This window comes from Ovis aries, chromosome 9, assembly GCF_016772045.2.
Source record: "Ovis aries strain OAR_USU_Benz2616 breed Rambouillet chromosome 9, ARS-UI_Ramb_v3.0, whole genome shotgun sequence".
Classification (NCBI taxonomy): Eukaryota; Metazoa; Chordata; class Mammalia; order Artiodactyla; family Bovidae; genus Ovis; species Ovis aries.
The window spans coordinates 20,959,929-20,977,580 of NC_056062.1; the positions used below are offsets into that span (position 1 = coordinate 20,959,929).

General features: G+C 51.4%; 1 protein-coding gene across 10 annotated transcripts in view; it reads left to right on the forward strand.

Moving 5' to 3' along the window:
* Positions 1-281: 281 nt before the first annotated feature.
* ST3GAL1 (ST3 beta-galactoside alpha-2,3-sialyltransferase 1) overlaps positions 282-17,652 on the forward strand; it is an 89,985-nt gene continuing 72,614 nt past the window's right edge. For 6 of the 10 annotated variants that reach the window (XM_060419993.1, XM_060419992.1, XM_060419995.1 and 3 more), the window contains exons 1-2: positions 282-499; positions 17,413-17,564. The gene's annotated coding sequence lies outside the window, so the exon portion shown is untranslated. Of the gene's footprint in view, positions 9,513-14,335; positions 14,484-17,412; positions 17,565-17,652 lie in introns of those variants that run through there. The other 4 variants (XM_060419994.1, XM_012183520.3, XM_042254068.1 and 1 more) reach the window with 3 other exon arrangements.

Genomic DNA, 17,652 nt, shown 5'->3' on the forward strand with positions numbered 1-17,652 from the left:
AGCCGAGGCCGGGTGGGAGGTGGGGCGGCCGCCGGGGGAGCGCGGGGCCGCGAGGGGCGGGCTCTGGGCGGAGGAAGGGGAGGGCGGCGCGCGCAAGAGGCACCCGCTCGGCTCCGGCGCGCCCCGGCTCCCGGCTCCCGGCCCCGGCCCCTCCCCGGCCGGCCCGCCTGCCTCCCCCTCCCATTCCACCCGGGGGAAGGTGTTCCCGAGACCGCCCCCCTGCTCAGCCCGCCTCCCCGCTCCCCCGGCTCCAGCCTCCGCCGGCGGAGCTCCACTATGCCAGACAGTTTCGACACTTTGCAAAGACAAAGACCAGAGCGAGGAGGACGAGGAGGACCGGGAGGAAGAGCAGGCGGAGAGAGAGCAGGCAGGGGCGATGTGAGCAGGGAACGGGCCGGGTGTTCGGGACACCCCCGTTTTTATTCTCCTCCGGATCTCCTCGTCCCGTACCCACCCCTAGCCCCAGAGCCCCGGAAACTTCCGCGTGTCTCCGGCCGCGGTGAGTGAGCGCGCGGAGCCGAGGGTGCGCGGGGGGCTCCATCCACCCGAGTTGGGGCTCGGGCAGTCTCGTGTGTGTTCTCCGAGTGGAGGGGGTGATGGTCCGGACCCGGGGACAGAGGCGATGGGGAAGGATCTGGGAGTGTGTGACAGGGGCGTGGAAGTGGACTGAGGACCCCGGCGCCGGGAGGGAGGAGGGCACACGCAGGGAGCCCCCCTCCTTAGCAGCGGCGTCGTCGGGGTCTTTGGGAGAGCAAGGAGGTCGGAGCGGAGGGTCGGGCTCAAGGGTATACAGCCGTTTCAAAAAGAGCTGCTGGGAGCTCTAGGGAGCCTACGCCGGGTCTGGGGCAGCGGTCCCCGGGGTGGCCCCAGTGACATTGCACTCGGCGCGCGGAGCTGGCATCCCGCCGATTGGGGCCGCCAAAAGCGAAATGCCCCGCGGGGTCGCCTGTGGGCTAAGACCCCACGAGGAGACGGGGCCGTGCGACCCTTTAGAGCGGAATCCGGGGTGCGGGGGCGCGCGGAGGCAGCCCAGTGATCCCAGTCGAGCGTCCAAATCCGCTGCGAGCAGGCGCGGATCCGGGAGGTGGCCTTCGCCCCCGGGGACACCGCAGGCCCGCGTTGCTCCGGATACGGTGGAGAGGTTGGCAACCGGGGCAGGCCAGCTGGACGTGGCGTGTTGAACAGGGAGGGACTGAGGTGGGCGAAGGGGAGCTTGACGGGGGTGGTGCCCGCGGCAACTCGAAACGGAGTCTGCCCGGGATCCCGTTAGGCGCCACAGCTGCCGCGAAATAATCTGACGAAAGTTAGCAACTTGTCTGCGTCTGGGGTGTGTGACCTGCGCGGGGCAGGAGCAGCTCCGCCGGGGGGCGCGGGAGCGGGCAGCAGTGCCATTGGGGCAGAGTGCCCAGATGGGGGCACAGCCTTGTTCGAAATCGGGACGGTGGCGCAACTTTGAGCTCCTTCTTTCACTAAGCGAGAGTGTGTTTGAGCTTGACCTTGCGGGAGGCAGCGCGGCTGAACTTGAGATGGGTACTGAGGCTGCTCCCTAGCGGGGCGCAGTTATGCCCCAGGGCGCCTACGCTCTATCCCGTGGCCTGGTCTCCCGGGAAGGGTGTTGGGATCTTTTGGGCTCTGCTTGTCCGCCAGAGACCCAAGTCCCACCTCCTTCGTACGCGAGGATCGCGGACAGAGCCTACAGAGCGTGGAGCTCGGTGGGGGCGCTGGACGAGGGGACGAGAGTCCGCTCGCAAGTGTGCGCGTGGCTGGGGGCTGGGCGGGTCACTGCGTCTCGCGGGCTCTGCGTGTCCCGCAGAGGGAGATAGCCTTGACCCTGAGGGCAGTGACCTCCTGGCTGCGGCCCCGCATGGGGCATCCGCCTGGCTTTCACGTGCCCACCTCCGGGAACCCCTCGCCTCTCCCGGCCCATCCCCTTCCTGGATCCCACGCCACGTGGATTTGCGCCGAGATGGTTCCCCGGGGAGACAGTGAGCACCCACTCCCGCTCTGCGGCTGTGTGTGTTGGGCGAGCGGTATTCGCCAGCTGGGAAAGGAAAATGAGGTCCGCTGGGGACTGGGTGGTCCAGCTGTCGCGTCCGGCACACAGTAGGTGCGAAAGGTGTGAAAAGGTCCCTTTCTGGGAAGGCGCTGGCGGAGGCCACGGTGTCTCTTCCCTCTTTCTCCCCACATTTACTATTATTGAATTCGCATCCATCTGCCCTGTCCAGAGCTTTTGACTTCTAGACGTATTTTGCGCACCTACTGTGCGCTGGGCTCAAAGATGGGCTATTCTTAGAAGATGCAGGCGCAGCCATCAGTTTGTGTGTGTGTGTGTGTGTGGGTGTGTGTGTGTGTGTGTGTGGGTGTGTGTGTGTGTCCCTGGGGAGCTGAGCGACTGCGTTCCTCAGGTTCAGAAAAGGCAAAGTGCACTGCCCCCTGCCGACCACTATGGAAACTGCCGCTTGGCTGCAGGGATGGGAAGGGGCGCTGGAGACTCGGTGCCAGGAGTTGCTGCCTGCACCTTCTAGCACCTTCCTTACTGCCCCCAAACATGGCCTGGCCTTTTTCTGCAATCCTGCGGGTAGCTGAAGAGACTAACCCGAATCCCCCACTTTAACATGTCCCGATCTTGTGCCAAGTGGGGGGTAAAATGAGGTCATGGCTATTACCTTCCAAATATGTTAGACTAAATATTATATGAATTATGTGAATGTGTGTGTATAAGTATATATACATACATATGTTTACACACTATTTTTGTGTATATATATTCATATGCCTTGACCTCAAGTCTGGACATGAAAGGAATTTCATCCTATGAAAAATTTATTTTGTGGAATAAATAACAGAATAAGTAGGGGGGGAGCCGTCCCCTGCTTTGAAGAATCCCACGTGGGTGGGAATATGCCGTCCTGTGTTTTGCAAGGCCTGCATTTGCTCTCCAGGTCTGCCTCCCCAGGTCTGCCTCCCCGGCAAGGCTAGGGCCTGGGCCCCAGCAGAGTCTTGCCTTGACTTCCCTCCTCCGTTGGTGGCGGGACCAGCACTCCCCTGGAACACTGGGCTTAGAATGAAAAAAAGAGAAAAAAACAGAAAGTGTTGGGCAGAGGAATTTCTTTCTAGGGGGTGCACATTCTGCTCCTCCAGGCTCTTATCAGCAGTGGTCTCCTGCTCACCTCAGGACTGTTTCCACTTGGAGGCACAGGCTGGGCTCACCAGACCTAAGGTCCTGAAGTCCTAGCACCGGCCGTCTGGAGCTCTCCGTGTGCCAGTGTGCCAGTGTGCCGTGTGCCGTGTGCCAGTGTGCCAGATGACCCAGTGGGCTGGGTCATCTGTGGGCCTAGCGGGGAGGGTTTTGTGCAGGTGGGTGTCTGTCTCCTCTCTCCACTGCCAACCCCAGGAGCATCAGCTGGAGGCCAGCTGTCTGCAGCCCCGTGGGAGCCCCATAGAGGCCCCATAGGGGCCTCTTAATCTTCTGGTCAGTTAACCTTGCCTGAGTGTGTTGCTGACTCAGAGGATTTGTATCTGAACAGGCTTTGCCTTATAGTATCTAAACCTTAACCCTCCCCCTGAAGTCCCCTCCCACATCACGAAAAACAGCCAAGAAAGCAAAAAATAAAATCCACTTAAAACCTTGCACAGCTTCCCAGCGAGTCCTCCGTGCATGTCTGCACACACCTATCACGGGCGGGTGAAAGAGCTGGCCTGGTTACTAAGAATTATTCTAGGGTAAGGCTTCCATGCACTTTTTCCGGTTCTGGAACCCTCTGGATCCTGCCGCACTGGCCCCCACCTCACCCCCGCCTTGGCCGAGCAGAGGATCTAGGTGTCCCTGCCCCGCCCTAATTTGGTTCCAGGAGCCCAGCCTCGGACCCCAGCGAGAGCCTGTGTTCTGGCCTCAGGGCCAGTGAGCAATGGCTTGACCATTTGGCACCCAGACAGTTTCAGGCTCAGGGTCTCAGTTTCACTGTGGGAAATGAGAGGCTCGGAGCTCTGCTGACATCACCTTGGGGCCCTTTGAGCCTTTTCCTTGTGAAGGCAGCCCCCACCCCATCATTAGCTTTTGCCTCCAGCTTCATCCTCAGTACCCTCTAGGCCTCCCTGGCATCACAGACAAGGCTCGCCCACCTCATGCCTACTGTGTGCCTCCTGCTCTTTCTCCTGGATCCTTGAGGAGCAGACTCTCATGGCAAAGTCCATCTTTTATGCCCAAGAGCCCCACAGGGTCCTGCTGGGTATCAGAAATAGGGTTTTCTTATTTCTTTAAGTTTTGTTGTTGGATTATTTTGATTTTGGTTGAACCAACATTTATTAGGAACTTATTGTGTCCCCGACACCATGCAACGTGCTGGACACGTGGTTGATCCTTGTCCCCTACATGCGGACGTGAAGGGTTACCCTCCGGTGGGGTTTTCACTGGAGTGGAAATGTGCATGGGCTGAGGCAGGGTTTTGACAGAGAAGAAAGGATTCTTCTGCTTTGGGGGACCCACAGAAAGATTCATTGAGGAGACAACCCAGGAGTACCTTGGGGAATTCCTTTAGGCATAAGTCAGACTGCTGGAGAGCAAAGGTATTTTCTTGAATGCATAGTTACTGTTGTTCAGTCGCTAAATCATGTCCGACTCTTTGCAGACGCATGGACTGTAGCCCGCCAGGCTCCTCTGTCCATAGGATTTCCCAGGCAAGAATACTGGAGTGGGTTGCCATTTCCTCCTCCAGGGGATCTTTCCAGCCCAGGGACTGAACCTGAGTCTGCCGTGTCTCCTACTTGGCAGATAGATTCCTTACCGCTGTGCCACCTGGGAAGCCCTGATACTCCGGATAGTTGATGTGAAAGATAAATGAGAGTCTCTCAACAAATCCTGGCTTTTTTTCCTGAAAAGGTCTAGACCCAGACCTGTTGGTATAGGAGTGGGTTGTGTGCCATCGTGTCCTTTTAACCTATTCAATATTCAAGGAATACTATTTGAATATTCTTAAAGATTCTTTCCCTTCCAAAAACACCTGAGGATGTTTGGACCATTTCATCTGCTTCTATGTGTATGTATACATATATATTTTTTCTCCTCTAAGATACATAAAAGCTATCTAACTAGGCCTGATTCTGGAACCCATACAAGATTATAAAGTACAAACTAAAAATTATTTATAGTCATTCAGAGTTGAGAAGAAAACATTAGTTCCAAATTATGTGGCAGAAAAAAAAAAAAGAAGAAGTTGCAAATGACTTTTGGAAAGTCCCTGTTTGGGTGTACAAAGAAAATACATTCTCCGAATTTCGCTAGATACCTTAAAAAAAATCAAACCAATATCGATATCATTGTAATAGATTGTGCTGCATTAAATATTCATCCATTTGAATCCACATAGAACCAACAGACCGGAGTGGCTAAAAATTCTCTTCATGCATATTTACTTAGCAGAAAGCTCTTGAGAAAAACCCAACTGAAAAACACAACCAAAGCAAACCTGGCTACTTCTCTGAGAGGGTGGAATGACTCCAAAAGATCGTTTCATGTTCAAAAAGCCTAAGACAACTCTGCATGAAAGATGAAAATCCTTCTAATTGGGCATTTACCTTTTCAGAAATAAAAGGCTCAGTAGAAAGAAAAGAAAATGGAAAAAAAAAAAACAACCCTTCAAAAAACCTTTTTCCTTGGAAGACCAGACTGGAGCCCAAAATAAATCCCCTGAATTTGGCCAAATCATGAAGAGCTGCATTCTCTCTCCCGACCCTGGTCTAGCTCAGAGAGCTCCCAGTGTTCTGAAAGCAAACGCTCTCTGAAATGCCCACCTCTGCACACCAACATCTGCAGCTCCTACCTTGCATGGACCTCAGTCCGTCCCCTCTGTGTGCTTCACTGTGACACGGGTCCTCCCCATTTTATGGATGTAGTGACTTACTCAAGGTCACACAGTCTTACTCTCGCCCAGATCTTCTGTGTGCCTGGACTACCCTCATGGGAAAATAGGTGACTCCTATAGGTGGGCCAAGGAATAATAAGCCCACACATCCAGCCACCTTGAATCCCCATCACATGTTTTCCTCTGCTCACCCTCTGGAACCCCCACCTTCACTCTTTCCACCTTGAGCTGTACAGATGAGGAAGCTGAAGGTCAGACGGGTGACCAGGCTCGTGGAAATGACCCCCAGCCTTGGTGGTGCCACCTCCCTGCATCCCGGCCTTTGCTGTCTCCCCCTCAACGCCTGCTCCCTCTCTCCGCTCGGCTAAGTCTGAGAACAATGGCAGAAGATCCCCTAAGTTGGATCTCAGCATCCTTATTAGATCTTACAGTCAACTGAAGGAACAAAACTTCGTAACAACACAATATGACACAGCGCTTTGTAACACAACACCACATAGCAACCACAACTGCCTCTCACAGACCATGCAAAGAGTGTATGAATCCACCGGAGCGGAAACAGACTAGGCCGAGAGCCAGCTTTAGTGTCAGCAGGAAGCCAGAGAGCGCCATCCCAAGGGAAGCCTTAAGGGAGGGGTTGTCCAAGCGGGGTCTGCTGGTGAGACTCAGGTAGGCAGATGACAGTGGAACCTCCAGAAAGGAGCTCTCAACCACCCACTCAGGCATGTGGCTAGATAATTTCCCTACTGTTTAGTTATTTTGCCCATAAATAATTTTCTCCCAGGAGAGAGAGTCAGCTAGCGAGTGCATAGCGTCAAAGTCATTGAACAATAACGTGAACAGAGTTCAGAAGAAAGGCGATAGGGGAGAAGATGCCTGCAGACGGTCTGGGAACAGGGAAGCTTGCCTGCACGTTTTAGAGGGTGGCCTCCTAAATGGCCTCCTGATACTTTGGCCTCCTGATGTGAAGAACCAACTCTTTGGAAAAGACCCCGATGCTGGGAAAGATTGAAGGCAGGAGCAGACGGGGACAACAGAGGATGAGATGGTTGGATGGCATCACTGACTTGATGGGCATGAATTTGAGCAAACTCCGGGAGACAGTGAAGGACAGGGAAGCCTGGCGTGCTGCAGTCCATGGGGTCGCAAAGAGTCAGACACGACTGCGGCTGAACGTGACATGGCATGAGTGGGCTTCCCAGGTGGTGCTAGTGGTAAAGAACCGCCTGCCAATGCAGGACACAGAAGAGACGTGGGTTTGATCCCTGGGTCAGGAAGATCCCCTGGAGAATCCCATGGACTTCGGAGCCTGGTGGGAAGAGTCGGACACGACCGAAGTCACTTAGCACACACGCAGTCTGGTTGGAGTCTCTGATCTTCCCCTTGGATCCCAGCATTGCTGACTGCAAGCTCTCATCCTTTGGCTCCTCCACACAAACTGAATTCAGAGAGCCCACACAGTGCCCAGGGGTTGAAGAAGGACTGGGCAGGAAGGCTTGGTATAAAGTTTGTCACCAGGCATGTAGACCTAACCAGGTTCCTAGACAGGTGTCTCTCGGGCAGTCTGCTGCAAGAAAAATGAACCGTAAATGTTGTTGTTGTGACGCTAGAAGCGTCCCCTTTTTATATATTTATTTTTTTAATTTTTACAATGTTGTGTTGGTTTCTGCCGCACAACAACACAAATCAACCATAATCATACATATAGCCCCTCCCTCTGGAGCCTCCCTCCCCTGCCTGCACCCCGCCCCTCTAGGTCATCACAGGGGGCCAGGCTGGGCTCTCCCCAGCTGTCCACTTTACACATGACAGTGTGTCTATGCTGATGCTACTTTCTCCACTTGTCCCACTGTCTGCGTCCCCTTGCTGTGTCCACAAGTATGTTCTCCACGTCTGCGTCTCCATTCCTGCCCTGCGAATAGGTTCATCAGCACCATTTTCCTAGATTCCATATAGATGCATTCACATACGGTGTTTGTTTGTCTCTTCCTGCCTTACTTCACACTAATAACACCTTCACAATGGAGAAAGTGTTTGCTGTTCTTCTTCCTTGAAAACACCGTTAATCCTACCACCTGGTGGAGAGTTTGATGAATCAAAACTGTTGCTTTGAAACGTTAGCTGCCACCAACAAGAATGTCTTAGTGGGGGGTATTCCTCATTGTTTCTGAAGCATATTCTTGGTGAAGAAAGGAAATTAAAATGAAAAGGAGAGGTTAGAAGATAGTGAGGCTGTGCACCACTGCCTAAGGGTAATTTCAAATGGAAAACACACCTCTCAGAATGGTTTGAAAAATCGGTTCCAGCATAAGGGCCGCTTCTATTTTCTGTCTGTAATCTATGACAGGAAACAAACCGAGCTACGCAAAAATCCATCGTGAACTATAGGATTATAGAAATTAAACTGATGTCCTCGCTGCAGAAAGTGGGGGCGGGGGCCCTTTCAGGGCCCGAGAGTGGGCTCTTGTCTAACGCTTGGAAATGAATTGTCTGAGGAGACACAGGTGCCAAGGAGACACGCAAAGCAAGAAACTTTATTGGAAAGGGGTGCCTGCGTGGAGAGCAGCAGGGTAAGGGGACCCAGGAGAACTGCTCTGACACGAGGCTCACAGTCCGGGGTTTTATAGTCATGCGGTTAGTTTCCGGGTTGTCTTCGGCCAATCACTCTGACTCAGAGTCCTTCCTGGCGGTACACGCATAGCTCAGCAAACATGGATGCTGGCAAGAAGGCTTCTGGGAGATGGAAGGACACGTGGAGTCTCCTTTTGATCTTTCCCGAATTCTTCCTGTTGGTGGTGGCTTATTAGTTCCATGTTCCTTACCACGACCTCCAGTGGTAAAATAACTCACGTGAACGGTTACTATGACGCCTGGCCAGGGTGAGGGGCTTCAGTCAGTGTGTTTCCCCTAATATCTCTACAATGCCAAACGTCCAAACAAGGAGAAAAGATGTGATGGACCTGGAGGCAGTTTGGAGTATCGAAATGCCCCTGTGTCCTTGGAAACCTGCCTCTGGAATGGAGTGAAGGGGCTTCTTTTTTTCTCAGAACATAAGTTGTGTTGTGCGTGAGTTGATTGAATGATAACAAGTTACAAAGGTGGTACCTTTAAAGAGCATGAAGTCAGGAAGAACTGTCAAATCTGAGCATTTGCAAAGATCCTTAGCCGTGCCCTTGTTCAACCTTCCTCTACTCCCAGACTTCAATTATTCATTGACTGAGTCACTCATTGATTCATTAAGTGGAAGTACCGGCTGTGCCACTGGCTTGCTGTGTGACCTTCAGTGTGTTTCATAACCTCTCTGTGCTTCCATCACCTCATCTCTAAAACTGTGGATAATAATGGCACCTAGCACTTGGTAGGTACTAGATGAGTTAATACTTGGAAGGTGTTTAGAACAGGACCCTGCCGAGTGCCTGCGTTATAAGTGCTTGCAGAGTGCACGCCGTGCTCATCATCAGCTTTCGAGTTAAGCAATGCCTTGCTCAGCTTCCCCTGAATTGTTTCCTCACTTCGTCTCTACCAAGAGGTTAACGGTCCTCTGCTTGAATGTTGCCAGTGATGGCCCTCTGATTTCTGGACACCTCTGTGGATTAGAGAGCTCCTCCTCACACAGAGCTTCCATCCACGGAGGACTTCCTGAAGGAGGTGGTAAGGTGGGGGTGGGGCGTCTCTGGAGCTGTCTGAAATTAAGGCTGGGAAAGTTCTCTGGGCTTAAGAAGCTATGGTGTGGCTCCTGGACACTAGTAGTAGAGAGAGTCCTCCTGAGGCTTCAGACATGACATTTTAGATGCTCCCTGCCCTGTATTTCACCACTGAGATTTCAGGTGGAGGCCTGACCCATATGATTCCTCATTAGCAGGCGGAGCCAGAGTGAGAAACCAGCCCTGAGTTCAAGGCTGTCACAGCTGACTTGGGCACCTCGAGGTGTCCTGGAGGCGAGCTTCCAATGTGCAGAGCACGGGACGCGGCAGCAGGCACTGACCCGGGTGCCAAGGGCTCCTAGGTAACCCCACTGGGCAGGCCTTCTCCTCTAGTGATCCCCATCGTGTTTTCTCCCCAGTCTCCTAGACCTCCCTCCTGACCCCCAGTCTCCCTGAGACCTCCCTCTGAGCAAGTCCGTGTCGGTTTTTGTGAATTCTGCCCTTCTCTCCTCCCTAAGTCCCGTTCCCAGGAAATACCACTTCTGGACACTCTGCACTCATTTAACATTCTAAACAGGGCTTTTCGGTCCTTCTTGTTATCAGTATTTTGACAGTTGAGAACACCGAGGCTCGTGGAAGTGGGCCGCTTGACCTCAGGCCCTCTAGGTGGGGACTGGTCCCCTGCCAGCACAGCTCCACGTGTCCCATCCACCCCCATGTGACAGCAGCTTCCTTCCACTTCCCTTTAGTCGTTCTGAGAATCAGATAGTGAGTGAAAGTCGCTCAGTCATGTCTGACTCTTTGCAACCCCATGGACTACACAGTCCATGAAATTCTCCAGGCTAGAATACTGGAGTGGGTAGCCATTCCCTTCTCCAGGGGATCTTCCCAACCCTGGGATCGAACCCAGGTCTCCCGCATTGCGGGCAGATTCTTTACCAGCTGAGCCACCAGGGAAGCCCAAGAATACTGGAGTGGGTAGCCTATCCCTTCTCCAGCAGATCTGCCTGACCCAGGAATTGAACTGGGGTCTCCAGTATTGCAGGCAGATTTTTTACCAGCTGAGCTACCAGGGAAATCCAGGAATCAGATAAGAGGCCGAAAAGAATGAAGCCCCTCCTTCACCAAATGATACTTCAGAGGACTATAAATAGGACACCCAGTGGTGGCACTTGGTCACATTCGCCATGGACAGGACAGACGCTGAGTGATGCCAGCATGTCCTCCAGCCCAAGGTTTTCACGGTCAGCACTGGGTTTTTTTCCCTGCCTCTCTCTCACTCTCCTTTCTTTTTCTTCCTTCTTTTTTTCCCCTCATCCACTGTCTTGCCCCAAAGTACATAGTTCAGCCTCCTTCATTTGGCCGTGGTTGCCGAGAAAACAAACACATGCCTATGTCACGATTTCTCCCAGTTCTGACAGACACAAAGCAGTGCCCACCAGGCCCCGGGGGGGCTGCCCAGCCTCCCATCTCCTTCCTCTTTAGGCAAAATCAGGGTACCCAACAAGAAAGTCCACGAGGGCATCTCCTGCCCTGGAAACCATCGGGGGCAGAGAGGTCAGTGAAGGCTGGGGTTGGGGTTGGGGGAGAGAACAGGTCCACTGTTTGTTAGCTGTGGAGTGTGGGGCAAGTGCCTACCATGCCTGAGCCTCAGTCTCCCCACCGGTACTCTGGGGACACTACTACCCATCTTTCTGGCTGAGAGTTGAGATAAATCAGGCAGTGTGGGAAAGGCCCAGAGAACAGACGGTCTTCAGGCTGGAAGATGGGAGAGCCAGGGCATGGGGGGCCCTGGAGTGGGACCCACACTTGGAGCCAAGGACATCTCCCCAGCCATGTGATCAGTAGAAGGAGAAAGAGGAAAACTTCAAGGCACCCGCTTGGTGCTCCTAACCGCTCTGCCCTCTTCCAGCCGTGATCAAGGTGTCTTTTCCTGTGAGCAGAAAGAGATTTAGGCAGACCCACATTTTAGGTGAACCAGCAGACTGAGGTTTGCAGTGGGTGGGAGGTAGAGGCCTGAGCAGCTCCTGGGTAGTCCACGTGGGAGTGTTTGCGTTGCTCCAGTGTGAAAAGTGGTGACTTTATCTCTTTGAGGTTCAAGAGCTGATTGTACTCAGATGCTGAGAAATTAGAAAGCGAAAGCCATAACTGGAGGGCCATGGATGACCACAGAGAGCATGGCAACTGGACAAACCAAGGGACCATGCTGTCCCTCCCATCCCAGACCTGTGGGATCTGAGGTGCAGGAGGACACCCTTCTGGAGCCCAGCCAGGCTGGAGGGTGAAGAGGAAACCTAGGGCTCAAGACAGCCCTGGCTCTGAATCACATCTCTGCTGATTTCTAACTGTATGGCTGTGGGCAGATACCTAACTCTCTCAGAGCCTCAGTTTCCACATCCGTGAAGTGGGGATAAGACTACCACCCTCAAGAGGCTGGCTGCACAGGTTGAATGAAATCACACACGTGGAATGTGACTGTGGTTCTGGCCTTGCTTTCCAGATGCATCCCGTGGTAGCTGTTGTTATAATAACATCTCCCTTGGCAGAGCAGCCAGAACTCAGCAGTCAGGCACCGGCTTCAGAAATCCACTCCTTCTCAGGACTCCAGCATGTGGAACCCTTTCAGAGAGGGAGGGTGCATGCTAGCTTTCCCAGCCTGGTGAACATACCTGCTTCTTGCCCGAGTTCTGACTGGCTTCTTCAGCCCACACACCAAGACGGGGGAGGTGCAGTGAAACCCTGGAGAGGGCCAAGCTGCTGAACTCAGCTTCCTTTCGCTCTCAGTATTAGTTAGCTCCGTCATCTCTGGTTTGCACACTCAGAATTTCTGCCTTCATACCCCACTTTCAGTCTTGCTCTGGACATTCTAGCACTTACACCAGGCTTTTCTAGGGCATCTCACCATTTACCCTTGCTCTTCTGCGTCATCTGTTCCCATTGCAAGCTGATCTAGCCAGTCTCAGTTCTTTTTCTCGTCCTCCATGACCATTGAATGCTGGCCAGGAATTCAGATTAAGAAACCACGCAGTTAACCCGTGCCCTCTCTCACTGGGTACAGAGTGAGGTGGTTCTTACTGTCTGCCCGAGTCCTCTTCCCCACAGTGGGAGAGCCCCCAAGTGTACTGCCGTCCCCATCAGGGCAGAGCAGAGTGCTTGCACAGCACAGAAGAAGCTCAGTAAGCGCTGATTGAAGGGAGCTGTGTTAGTCCTGGTCTTAAATGGAGTCCACCTAGAAATCAGTTTATCATTCAGGCTCCACTCTTTGCTATGACCATGAGCAAGTTACTTCATCTCTGCAAGCCTCCACTTACCTACACAGCGACTGCAGATAATAATACTGCACACATCACAGGACCATTATGAGGAGCCACCGAACTTTTGAGTTCAAAGGGCTTAGTTTGGCAAAATCTTCACAAACAGTTAAAAATGGTACCTGCTACTATCACTACTGCTAGTCTTACCTTATAATTTTTATTAAAGCAAATTCATATTGTTTCTTATTCTCTTGCTTTGCAGTACAGCCCTGTGAAGCATTGAGGGAGGTTCAGTTTCCATTTTACTAGTAAGTAAACTGTGACTCAGAGAAAGGCTGTTTTTCTAAACTCACACAGCTAGACTTTGTGTGGCTGGCCTCCTCTGCTTGGCATACCTAGCAGCCAGCCACACTGTTTTGGAACATGATATGACCATGGGCCTCTGAGAAAAGATTCCTGTAATTTAAAAGCACAGCAGTATTTTTTTCACCTAGGCCCAGTGTTAATAATTATTCAGATGATCTTTTTTTTTTTTTTTTTTACTTCGAGGAGAAAGGCTATGCTTTATTAAGCAAACTGCTATACTCCAGGTGTGATGGAGAGTTTCATATCCTGTTCCCTGCTCTATCCTAAGAAGAAACAGAATTGGAGAACACGCTCTCTTATAAGATTTATTGCATTCTATTGCACGGAAGAAAGGAATTTCAGGTGGTAGATGCACTAACAGGGGCAAAGAAGGTATGATTTATGAATCCAGATTAGGAGAAGTGAGAACTCGCTGATTCGTTTGACTGGAATTTGTCCTAATCTGTGCACCGGCTGGAATTTGTGGGCATTTTTCTTGCCTCAGGTCTCCTGGTTTAAGTCCAGCAGTTTACCATTAAGGACCCGGTTGGTAGCTGGTTGCTGCCAGTTGGATGGAGAGAAATGAGGGGGCAAACCCTGAGCCTGGAATCAGAAGCCTTTGGCCCATGTTCCCATAGCCCTGTTCTCAGCCGTGTGATCCATGGGCCCACCTCTCCAGGCCTCAGTTTCTTCATTTGTGCCTGGGAGAGTCACATGAGCGTTTCTGCACCCTTTCCAAAAATGAGGATTACATCTGATCCGTCTTCCTGTGTAGTCCCTGTGTATGAACACATTTCACCATTTTCAAGAATCGAGTTAGTGGAAGCCTTGGGAAAGCAGGAGGAATATAAGAAGATGCAGGGCAGGAGGGCATAGGGAAGAAAGTTGTGATGTGGCATTTTAGAAGAGATTTTTAGGGCTTCCCTGGCAGCCCAGTGGTAAAGAATCCGCCTGCCAATGCAGGAGACACGGGTTCAATCCCTGATCTGGGAAGATCCCACATGCCACAGAGCAGCTAAGCCCGTGAGCCACAGCAGTTAAAGCCTGTGAGCCCCAGAGCCCGCGCTCTGCAACAGGAGAAGCCGCTGCCGCAAAAAGCTTGTGCGCTGCAACTCGGGAGTAGCCCCCGCCCACCAGGACTAGAGAAAACCCTGCGCACCCACAAAGACTCAGCAAAGCCAAAAATAAGCATACATACAATTATTCAAAACAAGAGGAGGTGTTAAAGATCAGTTAAAATCAGAAATCAGGGAGAGTCAAAGTAGCTGATGAGGCTGCTGCTCCTGAGCCAGCAGGTTAGGAAGTGGGGTCCTCTCCTTCTCTGTGTGATCAGTGCCTTGGGTCCTGGTAGAGCAGCTGAGAACCCCAGGCTCTGGAAGGTGGGTGATGCTTGGGGGGCACAGATCCAGTTTTTAAAGGCCTCATGGTTGCAGGCTTGCTGGTTGGGGTTGGAAATCCAATGCAGTTGCCAAGATATTGCGTATCATTCCCTGTGCTATACAATAGCTCCTTGTTGGTTATCTATTTTACATGCAGAAGTGTGTATATTTTAATTTCAAACTCCTAATTTATCTGTCCCCCCTTTCCCCTTCGGTAAACGTAAATTTGTTTTCTATGTTTGTTAGTCTATTTCTGTTTTGTAAATAAGTTCATTTTTTTTAAGATTCCACATATAACTAATATGTGATATTTATCTCTGTCTGACTTACTTTCACTTGGTATGAGAATCTCTAGGTCCAGCTATGTTGATATGGCTTTATTTCATTCTTTTCTTTAGGGCTGAGTAGTATTCTGTTTTATATATATATATATATACAGCTACATATTCTGTTTTATATATATATAAAACATCTTCTTTGTCCATTCATCTGTTGATGGATGGTTAGGTTGCTTCCATGTCTTGGCTGTTGTGGATAGTTATACTCACTCACTCATTTATTCTATAGCCATTACTGAGTGCCCCCTCCCCGCAAGTGCCCGCTTTACCCATACAGTGTCCAGTGGGCGTGGGGAAATCTAGTGATAGGTAAAGTCAGTAAAATGCTGTCCTTTCCACCACCCCTAAGGGCTTCAGTCTCATGACAACAATGGGCGATAGAACTGTGGTGATGGCTTGCTCTTAGTAAATTCTTGTTAAACAATAGAATGAACCAGGGAAGCTCAGCACAGGAAACCATGGAGTCCCTGTAAGGTTCCCTAGCCCATTTCAGGGTAAGGACAGCATGGTGTCAAAGCAAACATCTTGGAAGTGTGGTGCATGAATTGCTTTGCTCATTCTCTGACTCAGGAGATAGTAATTGAGTTTCTCCCAGCGGGGGGGAGCTGGGTGGTGGCTTGTAGAGTGGCGTCTAGGACAGTTGCCTCACTCTTGCCTCGTGGAATTACTGGGCTGTGACCGATGCTCTGCAGGAGCGCAGGGAAATCTGGGAATGTGTCATGGCAGTGCCTGGCTTTGTCTGTCCTGTTGAAAGAGATGTCCCCGCGAAGTGCGCTGACACTGAGACCCGAAGGGTGAGCAGAGTGTGGGTGGGGATGGTGTGAGTCATTAATGGGAGAGAGGAAGGCGTGAGCTGCAGTGTACAAGGACCCCTCTGGCATTGGAGGAGGTGGCAGACACCATTTGGAGGCTGGGGGCAGTGAGCCTCCGCCTTCATTCTTCCAGAAAACTGGGGCTGAAAAAAAAGTTTCATTCCCAGAATTTCCCCTAGCTGCTCTGGCCACTTGGTGTTTCTTCTGTATAAACATCCCGCCTACATCGGGACCTCCAAATAGAGTCTGTTTATCATCAACACCAGATGCCTGTAGACAAATCTGGAGTCAGTTGATCTCTAAATCCTGTTGATTTCTTGTGTAAAATAGTTCCTGAATCTTCTCCTCGTCTTGCCCACAGCCCAGCCTTATCCCTGGCCCTCATCGTCTCTTGACAGTCAGGCTGAACTGGACAGCACAGGCTGACTTTTCTTTCTGACATAAAAATCATGTGGTCTCACTGCCAGCAGTGTGAGGATAACTTGGTGGTTGTATCAGCTAGGTTTCTCTGCATAACACACAGTCTCGAACCTTAGCACCTTCAACAATAAACATTTCTTATTTTTCCTGATGCTGTGGGTATGTAGACTAGGTGTTTCTTTTGGACTGGTCGACTTGGCTGGTGCTCAACTGCCTGTAATAGTCTCACTTGCAAGCCTAGGGGCTCAGCTGGGAGGGCTGAAGCTTTTCCCCATGTTGGTTGGTTTTCATCCTCCAGGGGCTAGCTCAGGTGTGCTCTTGTGACTGCAGAATGATTCCCAGCGGCAAGCGAGAGGAAGTCCTCCACTTAACCATTCTTAAGCCTTTCTTTGTGTCAAGTTTGTTATCGTCGGCTTATTGTTCAAAAGCAAGCCACATGGCCAAGTTCAGACTCCAAGAGTGGAGAAACGGTTTTCACTTTGCGGTGAGAGAGGTGCAAAGCCCCACCACAGAGGGGATGCTGCAAGGTGATGTGAGTAATAGGGGACCTTCACCGAAATCCTCTCTCTCGCAGTGGCTGAGATGAAGGCTTTGGAAAGAGACAGGATGGGTGTGTCCGGTCACACTCTCCTCTCTGCCGCTGACTGCTTTCGTCATGCCGGGCAGCTCCACTCATGGCAGCTCTCCAAGCTTCAGCTGCCCATCCGTGTTATGGGAATAATCAGTCTGGGCACTTTGGATTTCAAGAGAGTGTCAGCTAAGAAAACCCACGGTCTGCACATTGCAGTGCTCGGCACACAGAAAGGACTCAACTGAGGGTCTCTGTTCCTGTTCTCAGACGAGGTCTTCGACAGCCCTTTCCTGTCCAGCCTCAGCCTGGTTTATCCTAATTTTGATCTCACAATTTTCGCCTTCACATCCTACCTATTTCTTTATCTTTGTCCTGAAAGACATTTTCCCCCAAGGCTTTTCTTTTGCCAAACAGCATCTTGCTTGTACCCTGATCAAGGAACACCTAAAAATACCATCTCCTCTTCAGATTTGTCTTTCAGACTGAGTTGGCTGTTTCTTCCCAGATACCATCCACACCCTCATATCATACTGCCCAGGACTGTCTATTTGTTTCCTCTGCCAGGCTGAGCTCCTGGAGGGGTATGAACTATACTCACCTTTCTGTCTCTGGGACTTGACTCTGAGCATGGAGCAGAATAGGGGTTTATCTACAAAATATTTGATGTATAAATCATTGGCTGGGTGAATGGGGAAGTGGGTGAATGCCTTTTAATTGTGTTGAGTCATCTCCAAAAGGCAGTGAGTGAAATGTCAAAGCTGACAAACTTTTATCGTCTTCACTTCCAGCTGGTACTGGTTTCAGATTCAACCTTTCTGATGTGGAAATGCCAGTAGAAGTGATTAGCATCTCCAGGGGCTGTGGTGAGCAGACACTCTGAGCTTTGTGTCCAGGACAGTCGTCTGAAGAGCAGAGATGGACTCTCCCTCAGCCCACTGAGGTAATAACGGACTAACACCAGTGAGAAACTCTTTCCTGTTTCTTCTGTGGATTACATCAGGTTGTGGGGAGAAGGTGGGGGTGGGGGA